General features: G+C 35.5%; 1 protein-coding gene across 7 annotated transcripts in view; it reads right to left on the bottom strand.

The window, feature by feature from the left end:
* LOC129242566 (uncharacterized) overlaps window positions 1-14638 on the bottom strand; it is a 28945-nt gene extending 14307 nt beyond the window's left edge. Inside the window, exon 1 of one of the 7 annotated variants that reach the window (XM_054879280.1) lies at window positions 14063-14638. The gene's annotated coding sequence lies outside the window, so the exon portion shown is untranslated. Of the gene's footprint in view, window positions 1-13386; window positions 13925-13946 lie in introns of those variants that run through there. The other 6 variants (XM_054879281.1, XM_054879282.1, XM_054879286.1 and 3 more) reach the window with 6 other exon arrangements.
* Between the last annotated feature and the right edge of the window lie 1680 nt (window positions 14639-16318).

Genomic DNA, 16318 nt, shown 5'->3' with positions numbered 1-16318 from the left:
GCAAGTAACTTTATTTGTCGCGATTTTGACACGTTCGAGGGAAGGAGAAATTACATGTTTGTGAAGATTCAGTGAATGGCCTGGTAATGTTGTCAATTGTGACATTCAAACTAAACAAACTAACGAAAACGAAGTTTTCTTTCTTGCCGTGTTAAGAAAATTTATGTGTGTGCATATATTTTTTGGTGTGTGGGAGTTTTTAACACTTTCGCCTACTTTTCCTCTTCACAAACAAGTACAGTGGAAACTCAATTCTTGCATGTAATGAAAACCGCGCTCTGTGCAATTTTCGAGGTTGTCGCTATACTGAGGTTTTTTCCATACAAATTAAAGTAGTTTTTTTACTGATAGCAATTCAAGCTTATTTGTTTTTATTATATTATTATTTTTATTATACCCTTTAAAGGGATACGTTTCATTCGAAATTTAAGAAATTTTCGGTTTTGGCTTGTTTTGGGCACATTCGCTTAATCAGTGCCACACTGTTTCTGAGCCTCTGCAGCGTCATAACATAGTTTAAGCCAGGAGTGAGCAACCTTTTTGATCAACCGGTCAATTTCAATTTTGAAATTTTTTGAAGGGCGCACATAAAATAACACTTATTAATAATTTAAAAGACTTTACTTATAATGAACTTTAAAGTAAAAAATATAAAATAATTCAAAGTTTAATGTAAAAGAAAAACAAACAAGGAAAAAAACAAACGAATTTACTTTGAGTTTTTAATGAGATATTTAGCACTATTTTTTCAATATAAGCTGAACAGCTTTATAATCGAGCATCACTCAGTCTTGATCGATGGACAAATTTTTTCTAATAGCGGTCGTACCTCGGCAGGCAATGGCAAGCCATCTACTGTATTTCAGGTACGAAAAAGCTTTTTATGAAAAACCATTTGCCGTTGGGGTGAGCGCCAATTATATATGTACATATATTATTCTGCATGTCATTCACTTCCAGCCTTCAGAAACTATGTCCAGTTTGTACCCCATCTATATTAAATGGCGAGGAAAATATATTCATGAAAGCCGTTGCCTTCTTAGATTAAAATGTCGACATACATATTGTGCGTATTTTTAAGAAGTAGTAATGTTCTAGTTTTCTAAATGTGATTAAACTTGTTGTCTTTTATCTTGAAGTGCCATATTAAGATCATTGAGATCAAAATCACACATGCATTCTTTATTACCAAAATGAGGCAAGAAAAAGAACAATTGTATTTCACATTTTAAATTGGATGCTCGTCACATAAATATGTTTCGGTGTTTATTATAATTAATTTTATAACAATATATTGATGAGAGAAAGTCGATAAAATAAATTAAATTTTAGAAATGTCTGACGGGCCGCCCTAACATGTTTAAAGAGTCGCAAGCGACCTGTGTTGCTCATCCCTGGATTAAGCAAGCATTGTTTTGCTCTCCCCAATCCAAGCTTATATTAAGTGTTGATATTGTCTCCTGCAATGTAATTTTATTCGTGTTCAGCATCACAAGGTTAGTTCCTTCACCGACCGTTTTGTCGTCTACATTGCAGCGCTCTTCATTTAAAGCTATGGGTTCCGAATGAGGTTCAGTATGGTTCTACTTTCCGAATCAAAGTCGGAATGAATTGAATACCTATTATATGCATCATCAGCTATCTATAATCGTAACTCCGAAAGAGGAACAATATCTGCACAATCCCAGTCAGACGCTTTTACAAACAGATGACTTTTTAAAAAGACGACCGAATTGAAATTGCACCAAGAGCATCCCATTCACCATCTAAAACACAAATTGCATTTTTCAGGTCGATATTTCACAATGACTCATCCAAGGTTTCTCTACGAGGAACAATAAGACGTAAGAAGGATTTTTTGGTAGTTCAATTTAGTAAGTCTAACGTATTAATCCAAGGGCTTTATTAGAGCCGTACAGCTTTGAGGAAAGCGCATTACGGATATTTGACCGTCGTACCTCTTTAACTCGCCTTCTTTGGGATGGTCTTTGGTATTATCAATATGAAAAAGTGCTTTTTCAGAAAGATTTTGCCCTCGAAGGAACTCTTTTACTTGTTTATTTTTAACAATTTTTGATTAAAACAGTTTTCTTTGTTGGATATACCTCATTCTCATATATACCATTCTTCAAATAAAGCTAAGGTCATCCAAGCACTTTCATTTCTTTTGTAGACAACTGGTATATCAATAAAAAATTGTAATGTATGCGGATTCGCCGATTTCCCAATAACCATTATTTTTACTTTACGATTTCCAGCAGCATTTGTACAAGTAAAGAATGGTACTATATTTGCTCCATACTGATAGTATGCCCCGGAGCCGAGGTTTCTTTTAAGCGCACAAGAGTATCATCGGGTAAAAGTTTTTGTCCAAAAATGGGTTTAATGGAGTCACTCTTAATTGATCAATTTTTCTCGTATTAAAGTTTGCAAGTTAACCAGGAAGCTTCGAAGCGTGGAAGGTTCCAGGCTTTTCCTGAATTTTGGCATGCAATAACTTTGTTTTCTCTTTTAACATTTCCCTGGTGATTGGTAAGTTTTTGACCCTTTGATCCAGAAACCAATTGAACAATGCCTGTTCCATTTTTATAATTTCCTTTTACCTGTACCGGAGTCTGTTATTGTTGCTCTATGCACGTAAAAGTTTTTAGTTAAAGCATTAATGGAAATTCCCGCAATTAATTTGTTCAGAATGTCATCTTTTTCTTTTATGGGAAGCAGCGTAAATTTTCTCTTTGCCATTTTGACACCACACCATGCAAAAGATAACGCAAAACTACCATTTCGACAGGAAATGAGTTAGCCGGTATTCCCACTAAATTCAACTCAAAAAGTGTTTTCCCCATAATGACATCGGTAGTATTTCACCGAACTTTATTCTCAAAAATATGAACTTAAAAAGAGCAAATGAGGAAGACCAAAATAAAAAAATGTTGCAAGTATCGAGGTACAGATTTTCTAATGTCGCAAGTATTGAATACGCAATGAAAAAAATGTGTCGCAAGTATTGAGTATCTACTGTAGTACCTCTTCCTTTTGCCTGTATTTGCATGGAGCCTGACGTTACCGCGAATTCGGAAGGCGCAATCTCTTATTCTATCATGCTTGTGTAAACCTGGTAATCTATCATTCTTGAATCATTTGTACTAAATGAGAGTAATTTTGCTTTATTTAAAAACTTTTTTCTTCTTTTCTGAAAATTAAATTCGAACTACTGTCTGCCAGTATAAATTTTCTGTCCAGGGTTCATAATCAGATCGGCTAGTATATACAAGAGGGCGCAAAACTAATCACTCTATTTTGATGTTGATTAACTAAATACAAAAAATGATTTTGAGTGTTGGAAATTTTTATTTTGAGATTTACGCGATCCATATCGTATCTGTTAGCATACTGCATCTGTCTAGTACACAGATGTCAACGCCACTTCAAAAAACTAAAAATCTTTCGATAGGTTGATTAAATTTGCGGCACCTTGTATTATTTAACCATAAGGAAATACTCATTAAATTTGGTCAATGCTCCAATAAAATAAAATAATTTTTTTTTATTCGGTCATACTCACATATTTATAAACATACTAATTGTAAATAAGGAGAATAGCTTTGTGCATTAAACACGCAATGATGGTATCAAATTCATTCAATTGTAAAATTAAGCAACTTTGCTGCTCGTGAAGAGCCAAATGTACGTATCAGTGGCAGTGAATGATAACTAAAGCAAGCCATTGGAAAGGGTGGAGAGAGTAGGATTTGAAATACTCGTTCAATTCGTTGCATTTTACTACAGCGAATATATCGATTTCATTGCTTAAATGATTGGAAGAGTTGTAAAACTGTATTTAAATTATAGTTTCGCTCAATGAGAAAAAGTGTAGTTAAACGAAAATGCGGTTTCAAGCTAAGTTTTGCAATGCCATACATTCATAATAATTTTCAATTTCCATAGTATATATGAATGTAAGTGTATGCATTAAGAAAAAAAGCTCACGTCGTTAATTGAATCTTAATGTAGTTTTTACATTTTCCGTATACTCCGCCTTCTGTTACTTCCCATCCGTAAACAGCAAATTATCCATTGAATTGTTATCGAAATCTATTTCCGAATCTACCTCTTTCTTTTTAGTAACAAAATCACTGCCATCACTGCTGTAACTATTTAACTTCATTGATTAATCATAAAAATTTGGTACTGTCGGTGTTACACCTTTTATACAACTGGCTTGAAATTAGCCTCTAATCCAATTTCTAGTTGGAACTAGTAATGCTTGGAGGAGTTCAATAATCGGTTTAAGAGGTGGGCCAAACACTAGCAATCCACAGCGGTTTAGCATGAAGTCTTCTCGTTCTAATGCATTATCTCACGCTTTTGTAAATAAAGGGTTTTCCAATAAGAGGTGTTATTTTGATATTCAAAGAAAAATGCTATTTTTTAATATAAATGATCGGATGTTTATTTCATTATAAAGAGGAAGGTATGCTGTTAATAATGGAAAATAACATTAGCCAAATGACCTCCACGACCACGTTTACAGGACAATATCCTTTTCATGAAATTTTCCATAACCGAATTGCAAAATGCCTGCCCTATGTCCTCGATAGCCTCACGAATTCCATCTTTGAGGTCTTGAATCGACCCTGGGCTGTTGGCGTAGACCTTCTCTTTCACGTGGCCCTAAAGAAAAAAGTCACAAGGTGTTTTCCCTTAAAAGATTAATGGTTTCGTTCCTTGTGAGGCACGTAGTGCCGTCTTGTTGAAAATAAACGTTGTCCAGATCAATACCATCTAATTCCGACCATAACAAATCGTTAATTATCTCTCAGTAGCGCAATCCATTCACCAAAACTGTTGCTCCAGCTTCATTTTCGAAAAAGTCAGCTCCAATGACTCCGCCGGACCATAAACCGCAACAAACAGTCACACGTTGAGGATAGAGATGCTTTTCAATAATAACTCTTGGATTTTCGGAGCTCCAGATCCGACAATTTTGCTTGTTGACGAAGCCACCGATTTGGAAATGGACCTCATCACTCAAGATGATTTTTCGATGGAGTTCCAGATCATTTTCATGCATTTCAACGACCCAATCAGCAAAGAAACGACGTTGTTGATGATCGGCCGGTTCGAGTTTTACGAACCATCTCTGCCAAATTTTCCCCATTTTTATAGTGAATTTTAATAATTTCAATGCGTTGTTTAAGCGTGTATCGTTCCATTTTTATTCATAGATTAGTTTCTACTTGTCAAATATCAAAAAATGACAGCTTCAAAAGTGACATCTACCGAAATAGCGGGCTATTCAAAGTAACACCTGTTATTGGAAAACCCTCTAAATTAGTAAAGACGTAAAATCTTATCACCATAAAGTATTTTTTGTTTCGCCTTAAAAACTGTTAAATGGAACGAAAACCCACTATTAAAACTGAGCTGAATGTCCAACATTTTTGCTGAACTCTATGAGAAATAAAGAAAGCACGGACCCGTATCATGGGTTCATGGACAAATCATGAGTTCGTGGGTAGTTGTTTGGCACAAATATTATAAATAGCTTTGATTTAATCTGAAAGTTTGTCGCCTTTATGATCTTTAGGCGTACTTTTTATTTCTTCTTCTTCTCTTCGAATATAAACATTGAGGCCAGTTCATAGAAGTAAGTATAATATTTGCGTCCTCTTTCGATGACATCCCAAAAGTTTCCCGATTATAAAATTTTTTAGTGTTTTTGATGCCGTGTGGGCAAGTAAAGATGTGTCTGGCTAAATTCCGGTGAAATCGGACTTTCTATACCCGGCGCAGATTATAGTCGTAATTATTTGAGATAAGTATAATAGGAATAAGAGATAATATAATAAGAATTTCTTTAATTTGGGGGGTGGGGGTGAGTGCTGCTAGATTTGAAGCTAATTTATAATACTTGATACTAACACGAGATAAAGCCGAATGTCATGCTTTTATGAAGTTTTAGGTGGAAGCATATTTTACATATATATTTTTACAACGTGTATACTTATACGCGAAGAACAAATTCTATACTAATTTTATAAAATTTTTAAACATATACACATGCCCAACCTTCATTTCTTACTCAGTTTTTTTAACACCACCCAATGTGAGACGTTTTTTGAGAAAAATGTTCGCGGTAGTTTGCGATCGCCAATAGCTGTAGTACTTTGATCAAACAATTCACGGAGCACCCTCTAGGTGACGCCAACTTGGCCAAGTTGACGAGGTCAACTGATTTACGTTCTTTTTGTTTTTGCTAGGTTGCCATATTTAGTGATCCTACCAAAATTTGTATTGCCATTACTTGACATTTATGAAAGTCACGTCGTCTAGAGTAAATGTGTCTCTACATGTATTTTAGTTTTTTTTAATATTAAAAATGGATTTGAATTTGCAACAACGAATTTGTAATAAATTCGATATTAAAAATGGATTCAATGGTGCGAAAACATTAGAAATATTGGTAAACTGTTTAGGTAATGACAATCTTAATAAAACAGCCATTTACGAGTGGCATGAACGCTTCAGAAGAGAACCATCAGGTCAAGAGGTCCATCGGGGATGGCAAACGTAGTGGCAGATCTTCGACACCGAAAACGGTTGGGCAATTTTTGGCAAACTATAATGTCTTTATTAATGAAACTTGGCGGAGATGTTAGGGAGGTGTTAAGGAACAATCTTTATAACTCCCAATTATTCGGGAAATAATAGTCTCGTAATTAATTGCCTTCAAAGCGCCCTCGGGAACTTCATTATAGTTTGGCACATTACACTATATATTTTTTTACATTTCGCTAAATTTCACTAAATACACACTCACATGCGTGTTTTTACTTATTTTTATACTCGAATTATTTTCGCTAAAATTAAATGTAAAGGCATTTTTCCATATAATCACTTTCATCTACAAACAACTACAAACACTCTTTTTTGTTTTGCAGACATGATAATCGAATTTTTGTGGAGAAAATTTGTTTATAAAAAGCATGAGGACCCCTTTGTAAAACTGATGGAAGCAATACAATATACTTATAAACCATAATTTTTGGTTTTTAATTACTTTATTATTTTTTGCGATATTAAATATTGCTGCTTTTAAGCTTCGATGAGTTAAATATGTGCATAACATAATCCAGACAGTCGCACTGTTTTTAATTTAAATTTCCTCCTACCACGCTTTTTTTGTATGTATGGCAACACCAACTTTTCGCTAAATTACACAACTTTATCATTAAATTACTTAAAAACTATATGTCTCCGGAGGGTGCGGTTTTCAGTTTTAAAATGGGGATACACACCTCTATCCCTCCCTTTAAACCTTTTTTTCAAAGCAGGTTACATTATACTAAATTTTTCCCGCCTGGACTTGAACATTGCTTATGAATTCGTTCAGGATATTGTAATTAATGATTTGGGTTTGCGCCGTGTTGCTGCAAAGTTGGCCCTAAAGGAGCTAAATTTCATGCAAACAAGAGACCGGGTTGGAATCACCAAATACATGATTTCCAAGGCTGAATCCGACCCAACATTCGTCTAACACATCATTACTGGAGACGAGTCGAATGTATATGAGTACAACAAGCAATGCAGATATCAGGCGAGTGGGTGGAGAGTCAAAAAACCACTACCGAGAACGCGTTTTAACAGCCGAAATAAAGTCATGGAAAAATCGAACAAGGATCTGATGGCAATATCGAAAACGAACGCTGACATAGGTGCGTTGCATTTGATGGCAAGTACTTTGAGGGCGATAATATCACTTTTGAGGAGTTAACTTGTATTCTTTGTTTTAATTTTTGCAGCTGGTGGGATTTTGTATCATAATTAAATATACCTAGTTTAAATATTTACCCCAATTAGAGAAGATCTGCAATCAACGCGAAACCAAGGTGCTACTAAGCAGACGAACAAGTGGAATTCACTAAATGGTATTATGCCCTACTTAATACATATACCCTATTATCTGACAACATTTGTGTAATTACTAAGTCTAAGTTATCTGCCACACTCATACTTATATAGAAACTACTCAACAAGACACCACTGGCCACTTTAAGCACTCAGACGTTTTTGATGACAACTATGAGCAGTTTTTTAATTGTAATTACATTGTAAGTATAAAAAGTATTAGTGGCTTACCTCTTTAGAGTAACCTAGATTTATTTTTCACTTGGAATTGTAATAAGAGGTAAAGGTATTTTATATCACAACGAAAAAGGGTGTAGGAAAACACTCTGCTTTTCTTGAGGCCGCGAAATAAAAAAACTCAAATTACAATTAAGATCTTTTGTAAGTAATGATAATTTTAACTTAATTAATACATAATTTACAAACACTTGTTTGAATATTGGTGCCCTTTCAGTATGAGAGCTACTTAGAGGGGAATTGCTGTAAGTCAAGCCCAGCAGGAAATCCATTAATGAGACTAGTGTCCCTCCTTCTAGAATCTGATCTCTTATTTTATCCTTTTGTTTATATCCCAATTAGTGAGAATTTAATTATTGACTGTCAAATAATAACCACGTAAAATACCTCCGTGAGGAGGTACACGCTCAGAAAATCGAGATCGCATTTATCAGACTAATGAGAATTTTTAGTGAAGATATGGGATGGCTCGCTTATGAAGTTCCATTAGCGCAGCCAGCAACTTTATTATCGCCTATAGACTTATTCTGTCCGATTGAGCATACAAATTATATTTTCAAAAGCAATTTCCAAATCAGGGGATCGACTTCGTTGGCCCATAAGCTGCTTTTATCTGACGATAAAAATGACGAATCGGAACCGTACGATCTTTGTTGTTGGTAAGCATATTATTAAGCATACTGGCGATGTGAATTATCCACCTCTGAACTGAGCTTCAGCTTCCTGTGGAAAGCACTGAAAATAATCCCGGAGCGATTCAAGTAAGCTAAAGCTTGCAAACCTCAGCCGGATCATGAAAAATTAGATTGGAAGGGTGATTAGATTGAAAGGGTGTTTAACGCCTGACGTTTAACGCCTGAACTCACAACGTTACACAAAATCAGAACCTATGTGCGTTGCTTAGGAAGAAAATTTCAAGATAGAGCTAGAAATGCCAAACAGTTGAAATTTGTGTCGCAAAAATTAAAAATATTTTTTATTTCGTCTGTAAGGGTGATATGCCATATATTATTTATATACAAGGGGCGTTCAAAGTACCCGTGTTGGAAATGAGGACACCATTTTTTCAACATTTTTTTTTTATTTTTCAATATACATAATCTCTTTTTAGAAAGATATACTTCTCCCAACGCTCCGGCCATTTTTTAACCTCTCTAAAAAATAGGATTTGTCGAACTCTCTCTCCTCTGTCTCGGCGATGACTTCCTCGTTTGAACTAACTTTTTTGCCCGCGAGCCATTTTTTCCTGTCGCAGTACGAGGAGTGCGGCAGCAATTCATAACGTAATTCATGCAGTTTGTCGGTGACAACTCCGTATGAATGTGCTGGTGCGTTATCGTGGTGCGAAGCACCTTCTGTTTCCCCAAATGCGACTGTGTCTCCTTCAATTTTTTGTGAAAGCGGCCCAATACCTCACTTTAGTATTGTACAGTGACCGTTCTTCTTTTTTCTAAGAAATCCTTGAGTATGACGCTGTTCGCATCCCAAAAAATCGTCGCCATGACTTTTTCGGCCGCTGGGACTGTCTTCGCTTTCTTTGAAGCAGATTCAAAGACTTTTATTGTCGTTTAGTTTCCGGTGCGTAATGATGAATCCAGATTTCATCAACGGTGGCAACGCGGCGCGAAAATTCCATCGGCTCTCGCTTAATTTGCTCCAAACACTTCTTCGAAATTAACAGCCGTGAACAATCACGGCACCCATCGGGCCGACAATCTTTTCATCGCTAACTTATCATGTAAAATATTAATTACCATCCGGTGGACACACTTTTGACCTCTGTTACTTCGCGCACCTTCATTCATCGATCAGCGAATGATTTTTTTGAATGATTTCCTCGGTAACAACGTCTGCCGGGCGTCCTGGTCGCTCCTCATCAAAAACAGATGTTCGCCCACGTTTAAATTCGTTGAACCAATATCTAGTAGCTATGGTCATAGATGACAAGGCATCCTCATAGACAGGATCCCACTTTGCTTTATCTCCTCGCATTTTTTCACATCTAAAAACAAAAGGCCAATTATCGAACGGGACTGCTCTTCTTCCATCTTAGCGAAAATCACGAAATACGTCTTACTCGAATAGCTCCCAAATCCAAACTAACCTATCACTCAGTCTGAAATTTGTTTTGCCGACATTTGATAGATGGCGGCACACGATGCTAATACCAACTTCACCCAGGGATGCCCTCCGTCACCAAACCGGGTACTTATTGAGCCACCCTCGTATATATTTTTGGTTTCTCTTGTCCGATAACTAATATGCAATAGTTTTCATTATTTACAATTATCAATGAAACAAAACGGAAACTTTACGTAACTCCTTGCCACAATGACACAGCTATTTATCAATTGCATACCATTTATTTTTGTACATTTTCCTCTCTTAGTTGGTCTAATTTAATCTTATCTTAAGTTGAACCATTGAGAAATAATATCATGGAGTTATCAATCTCAGTACTAATAAGTGCTCGATCTATCAGTCGTTCACCCAGTTTGCCTCATTTATTTCGACTTGTCATTTTTAAAAATAGAACGAACGGTGCAAAAAATACCCTCGCTTATTATACTATAAATGTGTGAGTATACATATGTAGATGCAGAGTAGGAAAGGAAAAAATATTGCTACTGCATTCTAGCTATCAGACAACGTAAAAAATAAAACAAATATTGCACTTTTGTCAACGTAAAATATAGTTTCAGGCAAAAAACGGAAAAAATATTTCTCTTCTAATAACTGTTACAAAATATCTTTTTCTTTAATTTGAGAATGTTTTCAATTTATAAATTCAATATAACTGTCACTGGCGTAAAGATAAATTAACTAACAATTCAGCCATCAATTTATTTAAAATAGCCACTCGTGCTAAATGTAAGCTGTTTTTAAAATGGAGTAACAGCAATTAAGTTTCAACGGAACTAGTTCACTTTAAACTAAATAAAATTAAATTTATGGTTGGTTGCTTAAGCCTTTCCCTACAAGGTATACCACACACAGCGTGTAAATAATTATAATTAGTTGTTGTACTGCAGGCAGTGGGTTGCTAAGGTGCAGTGTAAATTGATGGTTTTAGAAAATCTACGGTTAACGCCGACCAAGTTGTGACACACGTATTAGCCAGTCTTACTATGCAAATGACAAAGCGAAGAACGGCGTATATGGAATGTACATACGTGATTGTATGTAAATACAGATTATACAGTTGCAGCCACAAAAATCCGGACAGGTATTAAACTTGCATTTATTGGAAAATATATTGGGGTTTTAGTGGTCGTTGTATTTTATATAACACATGGACTGAAAAGTCCCGTGCCTAAGATATAGATGGTACTAGTTTTATTGCAATCACTTCTTTTTCAGTTAGTACTAATCTTAACCCTGGACGAACATTCTTCGTCGTTTTGACGGCGCTCGATTGCTTATCATAATTAGGGGGAGCTAAGGGACGAAGAAAACTCTTCTGAAGAGGTTTCTGCAGACTAAGGCGATATCGCGTTGAATGTGTTGCTTGAAAAGTCTGATATAATTACTTTCTCAAAAGCCATATTACGTGGAAAAAACCGTCATAAGTGGTCGACGCAAAAAGCGCAAATTATTCAGAGTAAAATATTGCATTTATATTTTATTATTTTTGGGTGTAGGTGCAATCTGAAGAAGCACAAAAAGAGTTGTCGTCATTTCGACGAAGAATGTCTTTAGTGTACTAAAAATATGAATGTCCTTCTAGGGTTAAAAAAAACAGCGGTTAAAATTTCATTATATTCTATTCATTGGCGGCCGTCGTAGCCGAATGGGTTGGTGCGTGACTACCATTCGGAGTTCACTGAGAGAATATAGGTTCGAATCTCGCTGAAACACCAAAATTAAGAAAAACATTTTTCTAATAGCGGTCGCCCCTCGGCAGGCAATGGCAAACCTCCGAGTGTATTTCTACCATGAAAAAGCTCCTCATAAAAAATATCTGTCGCTCGGAATCGGCTTAAAACTGTAGGTCCCTCCATTTGTGAACAACATCAAGACGCACACCACAAATAGGAGGAGGAGCTCGGTCAAACACCCAAAAAGGGTGTACGCGCCAATTATATATATAGTATATATGGTTTATAGTTCGTGAGTTATTGTGCTAAGAGTGACACTACTTTTATTATTTTCAAAACCAAGGGTTAAAAACTTTGGCTTGAATAATGTTGTGCGGGCTCCGATCCATCGTAAGCCACAGTAAAACGATGGTTTGCTGACTTCAAACGTGGTCGTAGAGACACCGATGATGCACTCCCACTGCCGTCCAAGTGAGATAGTACCACCAGAAAACTGTAAAATACCCACAAAATCGTTTCGAAAGACTGAAAAGTGAAGTTGCGTGAATTAGCTGACATCGTAAAGATATCAAAAAACGTGTTCGCTTTATATTGTAATTATGAACATTTTACTATGAGAAAGCTCTGTTCAAAGTGGGTGCCGCGTTTGCTCACTTTCAAGACAACGCACCGTTGCAAAAGGCAATCAAAACATGGCAAAACTACATGAATTGAACTTCAAATTGCTCCCACATTCACAGTGTTCGCCTGATTTGGCTCCCAGGGACTACTACTGGCTGTTCACAGACCTAAAAAAATTCTCGCCGGTAAGAAATTTTGCTCGAATAAAGATATTATCGTTGAAATTGAGGCCTATTTTGAGGCAACCGATAAATCCTTCTACAAAAGTGGTATTGAAAAGTTAGAACGGAGTTGGAATGGTTGCATTGTTCTTGATGGAAATTACGTTGATTAATGAAGCTAACTTTGGACAAAAAACATATGTTGCCTTTGTTAGGACCGAGGCTTTTTAGCCCAGGTGGTATGTGCCTTAAAAAAACTGTAAAAATAGAAGAGCAGAGTCGACTGTAGGACGCACCAAAAAATACAAAAACAAAACACTATCGAAAACTTTAGAGAAGAGTTCGTAAAAGACGGTAACATCAAACCAGCTTCTAAACGTTCCTCTTAGTTTAGCCGCTCAGCTTCTAGCCAAAAAGTACCAAAGAATACCAAAATTAGTTTATGCTCCCCGCCACTCGATTCACATTGCTATAACGACTCAAATTTTAGTCCGGTCAAAGAGTGACACTTCAAAAATGTATCGAGGATGCTTGATGCTGTTACTATAATAATAATTTATAATGTGATAAAAAGCACAAAGTATACGAAATAAGTCTTTTTCCAAGCACAACTAAAAATATATAAAATGCATATTTACTTCAAACGATCTTTTTTAATAAGTAACTTCAAGCAATTATTAATTAATAAAAAAACGTATCAAAAAATAACAGCAAAAGCTGCACTTGTTGGGTCTGGATTTTTATGTGCGCCACTGTATAGATGCATCACCAAATAGATGGGCGTTTGTCTGAGTCTGGTAGTAATTAAATGCACATGTCACTGGAGGTTTTTTGTTTTTTTCTCGCATTTGTTTTTTTTGTTTTGCAGTTGCTGAAGCGGGTAGCTCGGCACTTTATGTTGTTAGTTCTATGAAGCTTTCCGTAGATTTTAATGTGCTTTCCGCTTTATTTTTTGTTGAGGCTATATTTTGTATTTATTGCTTTATTTTAATTTTTGTTTAAAACGCTGTTCCACCGCTCACTTTGGTCTTGGTAGTTCATTTATATTGGCACTGACATGCAATCATAGTACAATGTTTTATTTTCTCACCAGATGGTGAGTTACTTCACTTGCTTGTTGTTTTCTGAGCAACTAGCTTTGTTAGCACCTAATTTGCGGTACTTTAGACTTGCATTATATTAACAGTGACTTACATACCGGCGCGTTTGCTTCGTTTGAAAATTAAAAAAAAAAAACAGTTGAGCTCACTTTTCTTCACAAGACTTCACTAAAATTCGCCACCTAAATTAATTCTAAGTAAAGTAAATGTTCACCTGCTCACTTAGGTAACTTTGCCAAGGTAATGGGCTAATCGTGCGCCCGTTATCTCATCTTTTTGATTGCACATATGCACGTATGTTGGTATGTATACATGTGCACGGTATGTTTTTGAGTACTTTTGCTCAATGCCTCCAGTTACTTAACGTTTCAAAGGTTTTTGTGCTTATTGTTATAATTTTTATTTTTATTTATTTTATTGCCTTCTTATTTCAGTTTCATATTTTTTTACTTTTATAGTTGACTTTTATCTTATCGTATTCTCACAAATCTATATCAAATATGTTGTTTTTGTTTTTATGCACACTTTTACCTTCAAAAAATTGCTTTTATGGCCTTAAAAATGTCTTTCACCACCGAAACGTTTTTTTCTTACTATTTTTTTCTTTTTTTTCACTTGTAGTTTCTGTGCCTTCGAATTCGCCAAACTATTGATGTAATTGCAAATTTTGTATTACTTTTTATTCACAAATAGGAAAAAAAATATTACTAATTCTTCAGTGCCAATGGAAAATCTGCGTACTTCGTCGCTTGAACCCTCGCGCACCGACTGATCGCTACTGGACAGCAAAATTGTTACTCTCGCTCAACGACGTTTGTTTTCATTATCGTTGGGAATAAAATCATTCAGCGTTTCCCAACATGTTCATTGTCGGGTGTGACAAAGAAACGGTTAGTTATGGAGTTAAGCTGTTCTTATTTATACATTATATATGTGTGTATGGTTGAGAAAATACAGAAGGTAGCATATATCGCAGTAAGTGGATCAGCGCACGTCGTTTCAAGAGTTTGCTCATATTGGTAAAATAAAAAGCTCTCACCGTTTCTTCACCTTGAATCGACAATGCAATTACCATACACACACGGACAAAATTATTGACACAACAACTAATTTTGGAGTTGAGTAAAGTTGCATTTCGAATGATCATATTCATAACCGGACTTATTAGAAAGCATAGGTTGCTTTGTTAGAAAAATGAAATCAGTTAAGGGGACAGATACTTGTAAACGGCCATATTTTACCTGATTTTCATTAAAATTATTTAAAATGAAGAAGTCGACATATTTTTTTTCAAAATTGACATACAGTTTACTTATACATTAAAATAATATTCAATTTTTTTTACTTTAATTGTTTAAAATAGCGGATGTACACTCAATTCTTCCAGGAAGGTCGCAGTGGGGCTTCTCAATCGGCGGGCATTGTAGCATCGGCGTCAGTGACCTGAATACAATAAACCAATTTTTTTTTGTTTATTAATATCATAATTTCTATATGAATTAAACAAAAATGGAAAATAATAATAATTCGCGGAATAAAATGCTTCAAAAAAATGAATTTCGGGGCGAATTTTCCTACTATTTTTGATTCGAAAAAATTATTTTTTCAAAAACTTGAAACACATAGAAAGTAATATCATAAAAAAGATGTGTGCAACATTTTAGGGAGATCGGACAAAAACTTTTCGCGATATCGTGTACGGCAATTCGAAAAATATAGTTTTGAGAAAAATGCGTTTAAAGTCGGCAGCGTAGCTATACCTCTCCCAGCGCTCGAACGGAAAGAATAGAGTCGTCACGGTTGGCGATCTATAATACAAGAAATACTTAAATTTATATTCTAAAAATATTTTGACATATTCTTAAAGGACTATTATAACAATTATGAAAAAATCCCTTTGTTTTTCGAAAATTTACAGGAATCTGTCCATTTAAAATAAATTAATACTTTGTGTAAATAACTGTTTTCCTTGAAAATATGAGCAATCGTATTATTTTCGTTAATATTTTATTTGTGGAGTAAAGTTTGGGCCTCGGTAGTCTAGCGTTAGTGCACTAGCCTGCCATCCCAGAGGTTGTGGGTTCGAATCCCATATAAAGCACGGTCCTCCCAAAAAATCTCATTCCTCAAATCCATAAACTTGTCCTTTCCATCCTTACTCCCGCACAATAAAACAAGCAACAACAAAGAAAAAGGATATAGTTACACATTGCATCAGTGGCACCAGCAAGAGGAAGCGGGCAACCGTGGTAATAGCGCAGACACAGCAAATTTAACGAAGTCCTCAACCATCTGTGCGATCCTTCTGCCAGAAAAATGTGAAACACAGATGGCGCTCCAAGCAGTAAAAAGGCGTTGTTCTTAAGCAACGACAAGTGGGCACCAAACACCCAAAAGGGGTGTATAGTAAACATTTATTTCAACTACTACGTTTATTTAAAATGTTCATGTATGTGGAATAATATTGGTA

Source organism: Anastrepha obliqua, chromosome 3 (genome assembly GCF_027943255.1).
Source record: "Anastrepha obliqua isolate idAnaObli1 chromosome 3, idAnaObli1_1.0, whole genome shotgun sequence".
Lineage (NCBI taxonomy): Eukaryota > Metazoa > Arthropoda > Insecta > Diptera > Tephritidae > Anastrepha > Anastrepha obliqua.
The sequence above is the reverse complement of the archived record's forward strand: the minus strand, read 5'-3'. Positions and strand labels throughout refer to the sequence as shown.